Below are 20501 nucleotides of genomic sequence, written 5' to 3'. Positions count from 1 at the left end.
ATTGTTTCAGGAAAGTGAGAAAGAGTGGAAAAACACGAGGCAGACGTAACGTCATGTTTTATTTCGTATTATAGTACATACCTGTCATCTTTGATAATCTATAGGGCTATATGTCCTGTCTCATGACACCAGAAGTGTTTGAGAGCTTTGTGTTCTTGTTTATCTATTGATCACCAATCATGTGAGCTTGATTTACCTAAGTAATGACGTAGTTAGTTGACTCTGTTAGCTTAAATACTACTGCATTTTGGATGTAAGGAGGTCGGCCTGTGGAACACTTTGAGAGTGCTGAAGCTGACTTCTGCTGGCAAAACTACAAACTATTTTTCTTCAGTAAATTCTCTTCTATTAATTGCATTCCTGACTTCCTGTCTTCATTCATTCATAACTGGTCTACGGGTCTTTTACTGTAAATCCTCTACAGTATATTAGATTGCATTTCTGACAATAGATCCTCCAAAAAATTACATACTGGACCTTTAACTGCTATCTATATCAACTATTCATTTGTATACCGGTGCATCCCTACTGTGGACTTATAGTCTGTCGCCCAGACCTGGTGACTAATGCAGAGTGCCATAGCGAGGTGTGTAATAAACTGTCTGTCTTGAGCTTTGAGTCAGTATAGCTGTACTCTTTATCCAGAGGTCTGGCTTAAGTAAGCCTGTTGCCGGGGCAACCGTCTTCTCTGAGCATCACTTTTCCATGGAGACAGAATTCTTTGATAATCCAAGGGACTGAGGGAAAGGAGGTGAGTGAGAGGAGTAGAGTGCTTTGCTGTGTCCTTCAAGGCACACGCGCACTCACACACAAGTACCGTGTTATCTAAAAGAAGCAATTCAACAAATGCGACTGACTACATAAAAACCCCTGCAGTCTCACAGCCACGCACACCGAACCTGGAACATGTGTCGCGATGTAACTCTACTGCTAGAAACAATTTTTCTGTGGAAATGTGCTGCTATGATGGCACAGCGATCTAAGATGCTTGTAATTTGTTTTTAACATGTCCTGAGTGCCTGTTGCCGCATTGCTATCCTGTTGCTAGGGGGTTCAGGGTGGTTGCTAGGTTGTTGCAAGGTGATTTCTAATGGCTCAAGAATTATTCTGTTCCAACACAAGATATCATTTAATAATCATTGTTAAAGTGATAGTTCACCCAAAAATGAAAATTCTGTCACAATTGACTCACTCTCATGTATGACTTTCTTTCTTCCGCAGAACACAAAAGAAGATATTTTGAAGAAAGTTAGTAACCGAACAGTGCCGGCACCCATTCACTTGTATTGTATGGATACAAAACCAATGCAAGTGAATGGGGTGCCAGTTAACAACATTCTTCAAAATACCTTCTTTTGTGTTCTGCTAAAGAAAGAAAGTCATTCAGGTTTGAAGTGACAAGAGGGTGAGTAAATGATGATAGAATTTTTATTTTTGTGTAAACTATCACTTTAACACCAAGAGCACCAATGGTTCATTTGGGAGAGAAAGTGTATTCCGCACACAAGCAGGGGACGTGACATGAGAGAGGCAAAGAGAGAAAGAGAAATCCAAGGGTAAAGATTGAGAATTGTTCTGTGATGTGTGACTCTAGCAAATGGAAATGTTATCCCCATCATTAGTGCACCAATAACAATTAGAGCCCAGTATACAGCAATGCTACCTCATTATAAAAGTGCATCCTATTGTGTGTTCGTGTGTGCGATCAAGTGTGTGAGCAAGAAAGCAATAAAAGGCACAGGTTGTAATATGGGTTAAATTACTACGCCTTTTCTTTATACCACTAGGAAAAAATTATACTCCCAGTGGGGTGAGATGGTGTTGGTCATGTATGTATTGGCTATGCTGTTGGCTGGCTGGGGGTTGATGAGATTTCCATTGATGCATATGCACATCTCTGCAGGACTTCAGCCGTAACTCTGTGCACAGACCAGTGACACGAACGTGGTGTTTGCAATGCCTCAATGGTTTTTTCACTGGCTGATCTACACGAGCCCTGTCATAAGGAAGAATTTATCTAGTTCTAAGTGACAGGATATCAAATGGGGTTAATAATACAGCTTTATGGGGGTGGGTCTTTTTCCACATACTGTATAATGCATGCCATTCTTGGCAAAGGATTTTTTATCAATTAAACTGAAATCAACTGAATTTAAAGATATTATTGTCCACGACATAATGTGAAAAACAATACATTAAGATATTAAAGGGACAGTTCACAAAAATGATGTCATCATTTATTCATCCTTGTGTCATTTAGAACCTGTTTCGCTCTTTCTTCTGTGGAACACAAAAGAAGATATTTTTAAAAATGCCTCATTGGTTTTGTGTCCATACAATGGAAGTCAATGGGGACCAGTGTTGTTTGGTCAACAGCGTTCTTCCAAAAATCTTCTTTTGTGTTCTGCAGAAGAAAGAATGTCATGCAGGTCTGGAATCACACAAGGGTGAGAAAATGATTCAATAATATTTATCTTTGGGTGAACTATCCTTTTAACAATACACTTAAATGTTTTTTACTCAAATGCATTATATAACCATCCTGAGGCTTAAGACATTGGTCAGCTAATAATTTGACATTTTTTCATCTCTTTATGGGTGTTCATAGTTGTCATTTGTCTAATATATGAGTATTCATTTCTTAAGGTGCAAAACGTTTAAAAAAGGTAACCAACCATTCTAAACATCAGATTTTCTGAACATAAGAAATTTCTTGACTCCAATAACGGTACCAGAATAATAATTGACATCTTGTGGGAATCTGAAGACCTTGCCTTGCTTCATTACCAATTTTCATTTCACATCATTTACAACCGGCATCTTTAAACGTTGTCCTTGCATCTCCGTCCGTCTTTCCTCTGACTTAGTTTACGCTCATCCATCTGGGCCCTGTCCTCCTTCTGTTCCCACATCCCCTCTTTACCTCCGTCTCCTCTCTGGAAATCACTCACCTCCATCGACACAACACAAGATGCATATTAGCATAGCTCAACACCCTCGACATAAGACTGCACACTCCCTTGCCACAGGAACGCGATAAATTAAACAACCATCAACATCATAAAACCATCTATCGATTGAGATGTCTGTTTCGCGATAACCCACATGACTATAACTCACATAAATTCTTTCCCATCCTACAATAGAGGGTGTGAATAGATCTTTGACACGCTTACACATTAACTGCTGCGCATTAACCTCTACTGTCATGGCCAAGATTCAACAGTCTTTATGGAGGATGGAGGGGCGGGTGGATGTAGGTCTGTGGGTTGATAGAGGTAGGCAGTATTTAAATTTGCCCTCTTGGCCATCCCAATGCTCTCATGTAGCGTAGCGATGAAAAAAATCATACAATTAGAATATCATTAACACACAGCCAATCCTGCTCAAGCAGCAGTGTGTTAAACCATGGGGTCAGTGGATTTAGGCCATTTAAACCAACCAAAAAAACCCCAACTAACTTAGCTGTACCTATCACTGTATTTGAAAGATGTATTTTATGGGGGTCCAGGGCCCACCTAGGCCCCCTCAAATCAATACCGGAGTGCCTTTAGCTCATGAGTGATAAAGTGGGAGTGGTCAGACATGGATTTGTGCCAATCAATAGCAGCTCGCAAAATTAAGCTAGCTGTGTTAAAACACTCCTTCCGCTCCGATGAGCTGAGGAGACCGGCAGCACTCAGGTGGATAAATCTCAGCCCCAGTAGGCAGACAGAGGACAAGCTGTGCAATGATGTGAGATTTCCAATGTCTCGCCCTGAAGGGATGCAACAGCAAAAGCAGTTCGAGCATCTCTCTGCACTCTTATTCCGAACGACTGACATCTTCAGAGTTTATCTTTCCTTTATATTATGCTCTTCTTCTCTCTTTTCTATTTTTTTCTTTCGATTTATAACAGCAAGCAGTTCTGTCTCTGTGTGAAACTTGACCTGTAGGTGATCCTCAGAACACTGGAGCTCTGCTCCAAAATCTAGTGAGCTGCATACCTAGGCGGAATTTTAAGGCACATTAAAGGTATGCTATAGGGCTGTATCGCCGATGTCTCGCAAATATCCCGATGTCAATTAACAGACAGATACCAAATGATAATTGATAATAATGGAAAATACGCGTTATAACATCATCATGCAATGTAGGCTTTAGCGTGAACGTTAATGTTCATATGCCCAGGCAGTCAGTAACAGTGACAAAATTTTGGAAACGCTGTTTTGTTCGGTAAGTTGAAAGTGCTGTTGTGTTCTGCCAGTCGCTGCACAGATAGACCAAGAGAAAGACGTGTAGATAAACATGCAGGATTAATTTACAGCACAACAACCAATCAAATTGTACTATAGGTATTAAATAATATGTAGAATGATTTAACAACAAAAATACACTATCATATTCCCGTAGCAGAATAAAATAAACAGGTAGAATGATTTTATAGCGCAAAAAAATAACGTGACATTGATGTTCGCATGCCTGGTAGGATAATCTGACGGGTAGGATGAAATTTCAGGACCCCTGCAACATTTTTCTACTGCATAAAAGCTTTATGGTTTATCTACGTGCTTTACCTGATGAAAGAAGTCACTGCAACACTGGTTTGTGCGCGTGGCGTGCCTGTGTGTGTGTGTGCGCCAGTGTTGGGTAAGTTACTCTGAAAAAGTAATTAATTACTAGTTACTAATTACATATTCGATAATGTAATTAGATTACTGTACAAGTTACTCTCTTCAAAAAGTATTTAATTACTAATTACTAATTACTTTCTATATCCTACTTCAACCTTGATGAGTTAAGTGATTCAAGGATAGACATGAAACGGCTCTTTTAATTCATTCAAATAAATAATATAAAACTACATAAGGTATTATTATTAATTACAAATGTGAGAATTATACTTAAAAGCACGTATATTAAAGTTAGACTTGGAATATTTATGTCAATTCCACTATTGCACACACACATATTACACAAAGTATTTAGTTTAATTACATCAGAAGTAACTGTAATTAAATTACAGAAAAAATTAGAGTAATCGCTTACTTTACTTTTCAAGGGAAAAGTAATTAAATTACACTAACTAATTACTTAGTAACTAGTTACACCCAACACTGGTGTGCGCGCCTGTGTGTGTGTGTTTGTTTGGCACTTGGCGGGTCCGGAACGAATTCCCTCCCGGTCTGTATACGCAGATTGATAGTCTGCGCAATGTTGCGTGAAGTCAAACACACCCGATATTATCGGGTATCGCAATGATTTTCAAGTCGATTATCGATAAAAAAAATGTAACACATCGCCCAGCCCTAGTGTGCTACGGACAAAACGACAATTTCAAACAGCAGGTGACAATGGTGCACTATCAAATTCTAGGTAACATCCTATTCAATCCCAGAATGTACTGCAATGAACTTGGTAAGGAACATCTTTGTGGATGATGCCTTAGCAACAACTCACCCCAAAGTAAAAGAGCATAGCTTTACTTTAATATTCTATTAGACTCACTAAGGATTCATATGGGACCTAAAGGTTCATCCTATTCGACACAGGAACAAAAAGAGCGCTCTCCCACTGCACACTGTGCCACAATAGTATCTAGCATCAAACGCTTCAAACTGCCTCGATGGTGTTGAAAAGGTCGCTTCAAAACATCATAACTGATAGCATTTAAATTCACTTTCTGTAGGCAGGCTTGATGCCAACAGAAAGGTGCTGGCAGATTGAACACTACCAAATGTCGCAAAAAAGACACAATGATGAGAATTTAGCTATATTCAAACTACGCAACGATTTATCTAAATCTGGATAAAAACAAAATGGCCACCTCGGCAGCTCTTAAATGCTAAAGCCTGACAAACACAAAGAGTTTTCCTCAGAGACCACAGGGACACGAGAACTGCAATGAGCAATAAGTGAATAGAGATTGAATAGTAAGGATGGCAAAAGTGAGGGAGGGTTTGAACCCCTGTAAGGGTACAGCGTGAATAGAGAAGCTCTTTTGGAGATGCTAATGTGATATTTGAGGCTAGATCTGATATGGAGGGAATAGACAGGACACTGCAGAGATTCTTTTGAACTTTGTCAACATAATAATAATAATGACCATGAGCTCAATAAAGAAAAGGAACAGCATTTGAATTTTGAACGGTTTTGTCTGGTTAAGTCAAATTTATACCTGATACTTTTGCATAGTTTTAAATACAGTAGTTCTACATATAGTTTAAATGGATAGTGGCTTACTTGCGGTTGACTCTGAAAAAGGAGTACATATTTTATCTTTGAATAAAGTGGCACACATCACTCGTAAATAAAGACTGGCTCGGATGTTAAAGAATAGGTATTTTTAGTTTCTGTTTGATTTCCAACAACAGTAATTGAAGACTGACAAAGAGAAATAGGCATTGAGACAGTAATAGCAGGTTTGGTCCACGGGTCTTTACATAGGCATGACAAATACTGCCAAACTCCGTCTGACAAATACTGTTCAGGTCCCTGGATGAATAAAAGGATGGTTAAAAAAGCAATTCATTTTTTATTTCGTCATCATTTACTCACCCTCATGTTGTTCCAAACCCATATCCGAACTAATAAAAAAGGTTCTAAGAACGTTTTGCTAACATTTCCATTAAATTTAAACAATCCACTAACAACTAGACGTCGACCGATATTGGATTTTGCCGATAACGATAACTATGTGGTCAGTGCCTACCGATAACAATTAATTACCGATAGTTTTTTTAGTGTTTTATTTCAAATAAAAAAACACACAAGGTAAATTAGCAATGAAGTGTATTACATCAATAAACACGTTGCTTGAACCACTAAACTGTATTGTACTTTTAAATAAAACACATAAATATTAAACTCCAGTGTATGATTTAAACAAAATAATAAGTAGGTAATTTCTAAAATTTTAATAATTTAAAACATTCTTGGCACCAAACTAGCAGAATGACGGATCCATTATAATGTTTTACAATATATACTGTCGTGCTCACATGCGTGTTTGTTAACATTAAAACGAATGTCATTAACATTAGCCGTTCGTGCTGTCTCTGTCGTCTGTTTTCTATTTCGGAGGCGGATCTCACGCACACACACACACACAATACTCACAAATGCCTATCCATAGTTACAATAATAACATTTAAACATTTTTGTAACCATGTTATAACTTCTGAAGCTAACGTTAACAGGCTACTAATGTTAGCGCGCTCTCAGCCCTGTCGGCAAAAATACTGCTGTTCCCCATTAAATGCAGCATATAGTTAATAAATTAATTACTTTTTAACATCATGTTTACTGCAACTGGCTCTACATTGTCATTGCGAAACTTTTAAATCCCCTTCTGATGTATTCCGCTCCGTGCAGACTGTGGTCTCGCGTCTCCAAACCATAAACTGTGCAGCTCCAAACCAAACAGGCTGTTAGTTTTATTTCCACCTCTAGAGGTCACTGTTTTACACTATACTCGGAACTCTCCACCTGCGTATCACAGTAGAGCTTTCCCTGCTGCGTCTGGATCAAACGCAACCAGGAAAAATTATCGGTGGGGATTATTGCCGATAGCCGATAGTTCAAATTATCGTTATCGGTGCCGATTAATCGGCAAAAACGATGAATCGGTCGACCTCTACTAACAACATAAGAACAACATTATTATATCAACGTTTTTAGAATGTTTAGCAATGACACACGCTCTTTTAACATTACTGCAGGAATGTTTTTGTCTTTTATCTTTTTATCTTTGAGAATACTTTAAGAGAACGTTAACCAAAGTTCTGAGACTGTTACCTGTTAGCTCTTTCCACTGCAAGAAATATTGATTTATGAAATAACAACGAACTGCGTCTGCATTCTTTAAAATAATTTGTGCTCCACAGACAAAAAAGGACCATTTGATTTTATGATGAAACTTTAAATGGGATGCCCGCCGGGTAACACGAGTCTCCATGTTTCCTCTAATGAACATCGATCATGCAGACACACTTCTAAATGATCTCACTATCATCTCCACTCATACGTTTCTATTAATTCCAGTCGCCGGTGATCGCTGCAACACAGATTAGATTAGGGCTCGGCAAATTCTGTGACAGCAACCGCTACAAAAACATATTCAATTGGTCTTCACGATTAAATCAGGTGCCTCAGTAACACCACAACTTGCATTGTTGGGCTCTATGCCTCATAAAAAAGCAGCAAACCAACACACTGCCTGCACATCATCCACAAAACCAAACAAGATGCTGAACAAACACCCTCACGTTCAAGGCAATGAAAATCTGAAGATGAAAGTCCACCTCTTCTCTCCTCCAGCATAACAGTGAACAAAAGCATCTGATGGGGAAGCCGCAGGGTCACAGGTTTTAATCAACATCGTACAATCAGTGCCTGCACACAAACACACGCTCATACACTCAATCAAGAGAAAACACGAATCATCTTATGAGAAACTGAAGACTTCAAATCTACTTGTACAACATGAATAAAGGTTTTTCAAATATACGTATGTAAAACCTTTAGAATATGAATATAAAACCTGTTAATGTCATTTCATGAGTATTACAATAAACAATTATTATTAACAAGTCATTTGATGTTTTTTGCCTAAATACAGTACACAAAAGAACAGCATAATAATAACATTCCTTTAATTAAAAGGTATTACTCATCACAGTTGCTCTTTAAAACGCGATTTATTTTCATATTTTAAATGCATAATTTATAACACCAAACAATGCTATCATCCACATAGGGATGTATCTTTACTATCTGTTTGGTAGCTAATTTTAATGGCCTGATTTATAATTGTACAATATATTAATTTGTTTTTGTGCTGGAGAGGTCAAGAGACACAAAACTTCAATCAAAGCATGAAGCGAATTCAATTTTACGGTGCGATAAAAACCCTTTTTCCAGTCCTTTCATTTTAAAGTCTGAGTTTAATTGTTAAAGATGAAAATCACGCTGCAGAAATGCATTGTTTAATTACGGGTTGGGAAGCCTGTGATTTCCGCCCATCCCCGCCATCGTGTACCTAAAATCTTCTCTGCTTGACCGGTGTCCTAAACTTCTACCCCCCATAATCAACAATTACAGCCAGCGGCCCGCTCACCAATCTGAATGTGAAAAAACCCTTTTTGGGGTTTTTGGGACACCAGCATTGTGTTCTGGACTTTAATGACTGTAGTTAAGCAAAATGGGATGTGATTTATGTCTCTTTAAATATCTCTGATGATGGACAGCGCTGTGTGAAGGCTTATTACGGATATTAAATGGGCGTCGGGGACAATTTTACAACATGGCAAAAGTGAGTCAAATCATGATTTTGTGTGTTCTCGGACTGTTAAATCAATATTTTATCAATATTATTTTATATCACCTTATTTGATCACATAGTACTTTATAATATCATTTTATACGTTAATCTATCCAACAAAAACTAACCACCCACATAAAAATTTATGGTCATCTGTCCACACCTCAGCAATGAACCTTGTTTTTCTACGACCTGAGAAGTTTAACATGCATTAAAGGGATACATCACCCAAAAATGAAAATTCTGTCATCATTTACTCACCTTCGAGTTGTTGATGCACACAGAGAAAGATATTTGGAAGAATGCTTATAACCAAACAGATCTCGCCCCCCATTGACACCCATAGTAGGAAAAAATACTTTATCATTTTTTTGTTCTGTTGAACACAAAATAAGACATTTTGAATAGAGATCGACCGATAAATTAATTCATGTTGGGAATAAAAGAGCTGAATTTAATTACCTTTGTTGTCTATGCTCATCATTCATATTGCTGTTCACTCACCAGGTTGATGCCTCCGCATGTAGCTAACTTTTTAACAAGATTAACTTGTTTAAAACACCCTAAATTATACTTTCATCGACTATATAACCATTATTACACTAATAAACATTTAAATAAATACAGCCCTGTGGAATTAATCATTATTATCTCCACAAGCGATCGCAGTTTGAATGTAACGTTAGTAATTGCATATATAAAGAGTGCTTTGTCCGCAGGTATTCAATAAGACTGACAAAAATATTATCAACGTAACATACCAGTTGAGATATGCAATGATTTATATGCCGTTTTGTTTGTTACTTTCATGACAATGTATAATTCCATCAGTGTTTCCCATACAATGCATTTACTTATTCGGCGTCACATTTTGTATTTTTTTATCTGTCCGTGATAGTGGCTGTATCTGTGATCGATTAACTAAAAGATAAACAGCGCTTCCGTGTCTTCTCTCTTTCCTGACCTGTGTGATGTGAGTTGACGCGCGTCCGCTCTCCCGTGTTCGCATGCGCTCTCTTTCTCGATGAGCTCCGTGTGTGTGCGCGCGAGTCCTCGGTCCCTACCAATGAGTTTGGTGCAGTGTTTGTGTTTCAGACCCCTCTATTTACTTTTTAATTGGTTACAATTATTTATTTTTGAACAAAGACACTTTAGTAACAGTGCACTTTATTTTCACTCTTTCAGACCCCTCAATTTATTGGTGTATAGATGCAAATGTTTTGCTTTGTATGCAAGGAGGGAGGGATTGTTCTAAATAAAATAGTTTGTTCAGTTGTGTTGTAATCAGTGTGTCAAAAACAGAAGTATAACAGTAAATAAACATCTGTTCTGCATATCGGGCACATAAACATGCAAATAATCAGTATCTGTATCTGTTTTAAAAAAACAATAGCGGTCGATCACTAATTTTGAAAAATGTAGGACAGCAAACAGTTCTGGAGCACTTTTGACTACCATTGTATTTTTTCCTACTATGGTGGTCAATTGGGGGCAAAATCTGTCTGGTTATACGCATTCTTTCAAATATCTTTCTCTGTGTTCATCCGAACAAAGAAATGTATACAGATTTAGAACAACTCGAAGGTGAGTAAATGATGACAGAATTTTAATTTTTGGGTGAAGTATCCCTTTAAGGAACATTGCGAGAGCATTATGGTCTTGCATTGTTGAGTCCCGCCAATGCAATAAAAGATGATTAAGTAAACGCTCAGACTTCAGTCACATGCATTTCTCTGAAGGCCTATTGATCTCACCAGAACTAAATCATACGAAGGAAACAAAGAATTAAACTGAGGACCTAGATGTCAAGCAATAAGAAACAGACAGACAATAATTAAGCAGAGTTGGCTTATCTTTCTCAAAACAGATGTGTGCCAAATGTGGTGGGACAGTTGTGAACTGATGGTACTTGGAAGGTAAAACAATGGTACTTAGAAATCAGGGAAGTGAATGTTTGTAAATTACAGGGGTACTAAAAAACATGGTTTTACCATGGTACTAATAGTATTAAAATGGTACATTTCTGTAATACAGCCAACAAGACAAACCTGCTTTTCAAAACAACCCAGTGCTACAGATATACTTATACTCAGAAAAATAATAGTGAAAAACCTGAATCATATTTTCTTCTTTTTAATGGGAAAATAAAAAAACACTTTCTAGAACAACTGTCAAGCAGAACAAGTCTCAAAGGAACAGTTCACCCAAAAATGAAAATTCTGTCTTTATTTACTCAACCTCAAGTCGTTCCAAATCTGTATTAATTTACTTGTTTAATTAATTTCTTTCGATTAACACAGAGAAAGATATTTGGAAGAATGCTTGTAACCAAAAAGTTATTGGCCACCATAGTAGGAAAAGTTGCTTTTGTACATTTCTTTGCTCTGTTGAACACAAAAGAAGATATTTTGAAGAATGTAGGAAAGCAAACAGTTCTGGGGCACTTTTGGCTACAATTGTAATTTTTCCTACTATGGGAGTCAATGGTGGCCAAGAACTGTTTGGTTACAAGCATTCGTCCAAATAACCTTCTCTGTGTTCATCAGAACAAAGACATTTTCACAGATTTGGAACAACTTGAGGGTGAGTAAATGATAACACATTTTTGGGGGAACTGTCCCTTTAAACTACTTAAATTATATACGAGTTTTGCTATAACATGACACGCATGTGTATGTGTTTGTTGCTTTGCATGGATTTTGGGGACCAGAATTACCACGCCGACACCAATTTGTGCTCTACAAATGTGAGAAAAGGGAGTGTTGGTCTGACCCCTAAAGCAGACTCCCTCTGGGTATCATCCGTCACCGGCATCAACTTATCACCTCAGCACAGTAGATAGTAAATGGGATCAGTGGTTAACACAAATCCCACAATCTTCTCACAGTCTCTGTATTGGTCTCCAGGCAGAACCGCGTGGGTCACAATCCACCACATCTCATTCTCAACATGCTTGAACATTGTTATTTTCAGCCAATATCGTGTTCTAAGCTTAAAGTGATAGATCCCTTAAAAAATATCTGGCATCTCTTACTTGCCTCTTACTCTCATGTTGTTCCAAACCTGTATGTTGAGAATGTTAAAAACTGACAGCCTTAGTCCGTATTCGCTTCAAAGTACTTTTTTCTATGAAAGTGAGTGGTGACAGGCCGTCATGTCGCCTTTTGTGTTCCACAGAGGAAAGAAAGTCATACAGAGTTTGAACACCATAAGACATGACAGAAATGTTTATCTTGCAACAGTTCCTTTAGGAAAGCCAAAAAAGTTGTTTTTACTACATTTTAGGCGAGCATGGTCATTGGTCACTCATTTTTTTGAGGCGTGCGAATTATAATCTCACAGAAGAAAAGCAAAACAAAAGAACCTTGAAATTCATCAGTCGACCTAGAAATCAAATGATAAAGTAGAAAGTGTGAACTAACTACCAGAAAAAAAGGTCTGAGACAAATAATAGTAAAAATACAGTATAAAGTAAACTGAATAACACATTGTACCAAAAATGAAGAGCCAGGGGTAAGAAGAATTACTGGGTAAAATAAAGAATAAAAAATACCACATTAGTACCTTATGTAAATAATAATGGGATATTGGGAATGGGAATTTAAATACCATGATACAAAAATTAAACATCATGAAGTCCTTTGGTATCATTATATAGAACCATAATACCATTACAGTACATTTTTGGTTTTAATTTAATCTAAACTATATTTAATGTTTACTATTTTGAATATGTTGGGTAGTTGAGCCTCTAACTGTACTTTATTTAGATCGAATCACTATTTTCCTATCCTGCAAATCACTTTAGCCTGAAGGAATCTTCATCTGAACTTTCCATAACCTCAAGAAGAAAGTATCGTGAACATATCCAAAACAGGATCTTAAGCTTTCACTACAAAGCACACCATGGGTCATTGCTGGACACATCTTTGATTCCGATTCAGGCTTTAGCGTTTCAGGTAAACATAGACAATATGAGCCAATGAAAACACTGTATGTGCATGCTTCCAGAATACAGGATTATTTATGAAGAAGCCATATCTGGCATACCGTCGCAAGAATGCATACGCACACACAAACTGGCTCGCTCACTGATTAGGTCATTGACTATCTGTCTATCTGACTCACTGAAACTCACTCGTTGGCCCAATGTAAGAACCGTCTCTCTTCTCTGTGCAGAAAGACAACAAAATGGTGCAGATCATTTCTGCTGAGCGCTGGGTAACAGACCGCCTTGAGTCTGTTACTGCAACATACTTAAACTTACACTTTACTAAGAAGGAAAGAAACATACACACTCGCTATCAACATCCGTCTCGGTTGAAGTGATCACAAGTGGTTAGGTGAGACAGATTGCCACTTAAATCTGGTATTACAGGTGCTGTGAGGAATTTTCGGAGTGCTGTGTGGAAAATGCCTCTACTTTGTGACAGGCATTATAGAAGCAACAGACTTAATCTCAGCAAACAGCTAAAAACAATTTGTCCACAAATTTTGTGTCTGGGCGGTTATTTTGTATTAAAGCAGTACCTTTCTAGCAAACGGGAAAGTGCAGGTAACATAATAGCACTACATATTAAAGGTTAATCTGACTATTATTGTAAATATGCAAATTAGATGGTGATGCCAAAGAGACCATGCAGGCACGGTCAGGGAAAGGGAAAAAAAAGCATGTCGTGGTAAAGGGGTGTCTCATTAAAGATTCAGAGCTACCTGTGAGCATCAAACAGCTCTAACGGTCTGTCTGTCAGCCCCCCCACCCACATCCCCTCTAGAGGGGCCAGATACACCATGAAAGGGGAGCCTGTGGTCATCAGTTTCACTATCTCTCCTTTTACCGCTATATGCTCTTTTCCTTTCTCTCATTAAGTGTGTGGTCAATACACTTCATAACCATAGACTGTATAAAACATGGATGTAGTGTCCGTGACGTCACTCGTAGGTTTCTGGGGAGCTGTTTTGAAGCATAAAGTGGGCGGAGCCGTCTTAGCAGCACATCACTCCCGGATAATTAAAAATGGGCAAAGAGACGGGACGTGGTTGGAGCTGAGGCACATGGTTGCTGAAACCACTTGTAACTCAAGTGGCCACGCACCTAATATAAGTTAAATGGATGAGTTATAAAAAAAATCACCCTCCTCACAGTTGTCATGAAGGTAGCTATATAGACCAAAATCGTTTTTGTACCAGGCTGTAAACATTTTTTTTGCTGTAAAGTTGCCCATTTTAACATGGGCCTCAATGAGATTCTGCTCTCTTTTGGAGCCAGTCTTTAGCGGCCAGTCGATGAATTGCAGTTTACTGCACTGCCGTGTTGCCTTCACGAGAGAGTTCGGAAGGTTGCCGCTTGTTCATGACATTATTAACCGATAGGAATGCATTGAGCTGTCTTTATCCTTTTTCACCAGGGCTCGCAAGGAGCTGAACATCACCAACAAACGTGACAGGAATTGCTTGTAGTTATGTTAAATTATATTATTATATTGTTACATGTAATACTTCTCCGCTTACACAACAAAAGAGAGACGTGAGTGGGTAATTTGGGATTATATGTAAATTACAACATAATAAAATTGCCTAAAAACACATAAGAACTAATAATAAACATTTTTAACTAAAAACTTAACTATTATAACTACAGTCTAAATTAATATATTATATATAATCAGTTTATGTCCTATGTACTGTGTACTGTCATTTGTTTTTGTAAAGTAATATCAGCATATTGTTTATATACAAATATAAATAAACCGACTTTGCTGTGTTCCATTTGGTAAAATGTTACTGTTTGTCAACATATTTTTACTTCGTAAATTAGGCTGTTTTTGAACTTTTTTGGTGCTTTTCCTAGTTTAACCATGTTTTCACCATGGTAGAAACGCGATGACCATGCTCGATTGGTATGTTCACATTACTCTTTTTTTATTTTTATTGTGGTATTTATTAGGGGTGTAACAATAAATAGAAGAAGCTCATATCGCTCATATAGAAAAACTTTAAGATTTGTATCATAAAGCTATTAAGATATATATCGTAAAGCTGGCTATATACTGTTCATTTTTAAATAAAATATATTTTTATGTTAAAATTCAGCTTATTTTTCTGTGACAGATCTATTCAGTTTTATTAGTTTGCATAAAGATGGTTGAATTAAACCTTGAATGTTGTCAATTCAACAAGTGTTTTGGTACCTTGGTATATGTATGTGATTCTTATTCAGTCCCATGGTATTACCATACGACACAGACCATCGTATCATGACAGCAGTGGAGAAGCACGTGATTTTTCTGGTGCACGTACATGTGGCACGACCTCACAAAGAAAATAAATGCTACAAAAAAATAATGTAAAATTTTCACTTTTGAAATGGAAATTTCTCAAGAAGTGTCACTTGATTTCATTCATATTTTCATTCGATTCATTTTTTGCCCCTCGAATTCACCACACATCCTTTCCAGCTGCCCACACAGTGAAAAGCTCTTTAAATATTAATGCCATGTACAACCACAACCAATTTTCCATGTTTAATTCAACAAATAATAACATCAAAGAGTATGAGGAAGGACACACCTGAATTATTCATAAACTGATTGAACCAGAGGGAAACAGGAAATCAGTATCGTTCAGGTAACAGCCAAAGTGGGTGGAGTCATCTCGAGATAGCATTGCTTGACATTATTAACACGTATGACTGTAATGAAAACTGCTCTTGCATACATATAGATAGAATATATTATATTTATATTTATATCTTGATTATCTTCCTTTTTTTTTATTTACTTTTGAATGCTGAACTTCGTTTCATTTTTACTCATGTGTTATTTTACACCACTACAGGCATACTAAACAGAACTGCATTCCCTCGGTTTTCATTGTTTTAACATACAGTCCCCAAACTCACGCTATTGGTCTTATTATGTCTGGTCCAATCAGGTTGCTCCAATAAACTGTATAAAAGTGCACATGTGCAGAGTTGCATTAAGGGATTTCTATTAAGGTTCAGATAATTACATCTAATATGGTTCATCATTTCTATTTTAATCCCTCACCCTTTTTCAACAGGTTTACTCAATCCGCCAACAGTCAGCGGTGACTGTCTAGAAACACACTTCCAATGCCCTGTGACGGGTTACTCACATACCCACACACACTCAAAACACACACGCAACATGAAAGCCCTGTTACAGTGTAATGGGACTGCCCAAATCTTCTGTTTCGGCAGCGTTTCTTTGGCGTGGGCTGCTATGTGGGTGCAGGAGATTCTGCCCCCTCGCTGTCTAACAGATGGTCTGCGTGCACGTACATGTTTATCATCTTCAGAAAGGGCCCGGCCTCTTGGAGAATGTGTCCGTGTCTACTAGTGATAGAGGGTGGACATATGATTTATAGAAGAATGATGTCAAAACTGGATGGAGAGAAAGGAAAATAAGGAGAGTAGTGAAGCAAAGGAGGAACATAAATAAAGAGGATTGCTCAATGAAGAGGACACATGAAAAGAGAAATCTAGGTTATGTTTGGCACTGTGAGGTTCAGTGTTTGACCCACGCCACAAGAGACCACACCTCCCCACACTTGGCAGAGAATCAACATGAGCCCAACACATGTCATCTCTGCGGGAGAGAGAAATGCAGACATGCTACTGTAGAACTAGTTTGGAAATATTCTTAAAGGAGGGGAATGTTCTAGTCCTCATCATTAAGGTTTGTTTTGGTTAAAAATAAAAAAACAGTTATCGATCAAGTACATAAAACAGAGTTCAAATGGTCTTCTACCTTACATCAATCTGAAGCTTATAACAATGATTTATAAATTGAGCTGTCAGATGTGACTTACAGATGAGAAGTACAGTTTGACAGCTAATGCAAAGAAATGTATATAATCAACAAATTTATGTTTCAGACAGAGATGGCGATAAAGAAGCAAAAGTTACTAATTGCAGCTTTAAGAAAGAAAAAATTAGGTTGCACTTTATTTTACAGTATGTGTTCCTATAGTGTACTGTACAGTGTACTTCCCTAAGAATGTACTGGGTAATTTAAAGTAACTACATGGGATAAGGTTAGGTTTAGGGGGGTAGGTTCAGGTTTAGTACCTAGTTATTACCCAGTTATAATGTTTACTGTAATAAATACAAAGTATGTGTATGGGAAACAGGACTGTAAAATAAAGTGCTACCAAAAATTGGAATCGAGAAAATCCTAAATTTGTATAAATCTATTTATAAACTTGACTAAAACATAATTTTTACATTTGAATAACGCAAAGAAATGTATATAAAGTAATCTGCAATTTTATGTTAAAGACAGAGAAGGCGATAAAGAAGCAAAAGTTACAAATTGTAGCTTGGAAATCGAGAAAATCCAAAATTTGTACAAATCTATTTATAAACTTGACTAAAAAGCTTTTATGCTGGAAACATAATTTCCGCATTTGAATAACATAAAGAAATGTATATAAAGTAATCAGCAATTTTATGTTTCAGACTGGGATGGAGAAGAAAAAGTTACAAATTGCAGATTTAATAAATAAAAAATTGGAATCAAGAAAATCTTACATTTAAAAAAATCTATTTATAAACTTGACTAAAAGGTTTTATGCTGGAAACATAATTTCAACATTTTAATCAAATGTAGCATAAAACAATGTTATTTTTAAGTACGAAAATCCTACGTTTTTTATTCCAAAAAAATCACTAGTCACGTTATCTCTCTTTGACCCCAGTGTAAATGTTCCAAAAACATTTGCTAAACTTTGTAAGAATTTTGTTTGTTTTTAAATGACTAAAAATCACTAATCACTTTATCTTGCAAATGAATGTTGTAAAAGTGTTTTCTTTATTCCAAAAAAATTGGAACCCAGTGTAAGCGTTGCAAAAACATTGTTGTTGTTGTTTGTTTTTTAATAATTAAAGTACTAGTCACATCTCTCTTGTACTCCAGTGTATATGTCGAAATACATTTGCTGAATGTGGTAAAAGTTTTTTGATGTTTGTTTGTTTGTTTTCGAATCACTAGTCACATTATCACTTGGACCCCACTGTAAAGGTTGCAAAAACATTTGCTCAAAGTTGTACATGTTGTACAGAAACAATAAGTAACAGTTTTCTAAAGAAAACACAGACACATCAATCATTTCAGTGACTTATGAGTGCTCACAGGGTTGTCGATGACTTCAAACGAGTGTCTTCTAAATGTAAATGTTGCACATGTATTGTGTGGAAGTGGTGGTCTCAAAGCCTGAACCACTGGCAATAAATCATTGTAAGGACATGTCTCTACCTACACACACAACACGCTCATGAATCTCTCTTCATTATTCATCTTCTCAGTACTGTCTTTGTACACTGCCACTCCATATACACCGCATTACAAACTCAAGCAATCCCATAATGCACCAGACATCTTGAGCTCACTCACACACAACACCGGTCATGAAAGTATTGCACTGTTGTTAATAAGCTCTCAGACACACCAGGTCAGAAAAGACGAGTGTGTGTTGCTTGTGTGAATTGCAGAGAGAGACCAAAAGAGAGAGAAAGGTCAGAGAAAGAGAGGCAAGAGTAGGTGAACAAGTTAAATTGGTTGGTTTCGCTGTTCTTACATCATAGTTTTAGTCAATATCTAGGGAATTCTTGTGCTACTGTACAGTGACCTGTTACTGCATAGTGCTTTGAGTTTAAAATGACTTCAATAAAGTAAGAAAAATTGCATCCATACAGTATTTTTGTGAGTGCAGTTTATTAAATATCGTACTGTGTGTAGGGAAACACAAACTGATGTGTTACCCTCAGAAAATCTCCTTCTGTTAAGGATATTACGTAGATAGAAAAGTCGCTTTCATCAAGGGAAATAAGTGAGCATCTGCTGCAGACTGTTCTGTGGCTGTTTGGCCCCTGTGCCGGCACGGCACCAAGGACAGATTGTCACGCCAATATCACAGCCAGTTTTGGCTGTGCTCGCCATATTGATAACCCAATGCGCATTTCCAGCCATCTGGGGGTTTTCTGATACTGATCAAGCAATACATTGCCAGCTAAAATGTATTTTGTAAACAATAACATACTACTACTCCTATCTAAATAATATAAATCAACAATCTTTAACCTTTGGAACCGGCAAACCCCTAGGATGAAGAAACAATACCGTGAACAGCAAAAACGTTACAATAAGGTTGTATTTGTTAACAAACAGTCAATGCATTAACTAACATGAACTAAAAATGAACAAAACTTATACATGATTTATTCATATTAATCTTAATTTCAGCATTTACTGTTTAAAATCAAAAGTTGTAAGTGTTAACATTAGAGCGATTCCAGTGTTAAGGATGTGACATTTCCAGTCAAAACTTAAAATATAATTTCTCAGAGAATGTATTTAAATACTGAACCATCTGTTAATAATGCAATTAGTTATCTGTTAATATGCAATCTGTTAATATGTTTATTCTACTATATACTACCCTGTACAATGTCTCTTATATGTTATTATCCCCCATTTTCTGTAAAATAGTCTTTATTTTATATATGCACAATTTAGAATCTTTTAGACTGTTGAATGTCTGTACTAGAAGCTTCCAACACCAAAGAAAATTCCTTGTGTGTGCAAGCACACTTGGCAATAAAGCTCTTCTGATTCTGATTCTGATTCTGATTCTAATATACTAAGCGGCTGATGAAAGAGTCCAGACATCAGAAAAATATCCATCAATGCATGAGTTTTCTATTTTAAAAGAAGGAAAAGTTCATGTGTTATGGATGTGATACAAAAAGGACACACTTTATACCCAACGAATGGAGAAGGGATGGCTCTTTATCGAACGTAAAATAGTTGTTATATTTGAATTTTCATGTACCAATTTATGAGAAATATTGACCGTTATGGATGTGACAATTCCCTTTGGATGTGACAATTCACTTACCCGACTATGGAAAACTGCTTTAAAAAGTTTAAGTGATACTTCACATGGGTATTTAAACCACAGATATTGATATCTGACCTAAAACCTTTGATAAAAACAATTTGTATCTTAAATACTATAAAAAGTTAATAATTTAACGAGTAATTATTATATATTTATATAATAATAAATACTATAGGAGTCAATTGGGGATGAGATCCGTTTGATTCATTCTTCCAAATATCTTCTTGTGTTTAGCAGAACAAAGAAATTTATACAGGTTTGGAACAATCTGAGGGTG

The 20501-nt window shown here is 36.9% G+C and overlaps 1 protein-coding gene across 1 annotated transcript in view; it reads right to left on the bottom strand.

Annotated features, from left to right (window-relative positions):
* Nucleotides 1-20501, bottom strand: part of tex264a (testis expressed 264, ER-phagy receptor a) — a 58946-nt gene that overhangs the window by 23506 nt on the left and 14939 nt on the right. The gene's annotated exons all lie outside the window — the stretch shown is intronic.

The sequence above is a fragment of the Triplophysa rosa genome, linkage group LG7 (assembly GCF_024868665.1).
Source record: "Triplophysa rosa linkage group LG7, Trosa_1v2, whole genome shotgun sequence".
In the NCBI taxonomy this organism is placed as follows: domain Eukaryota; kingdom Metazoa; phylum Chordata; class Actinopteri; order Cypriniformes; family Nemacheilidae; genus Triplophysa; species Triplophysa rosa.
This window is presented reverse-complemented; position numbering and strand designations above follow the sequence as displayed.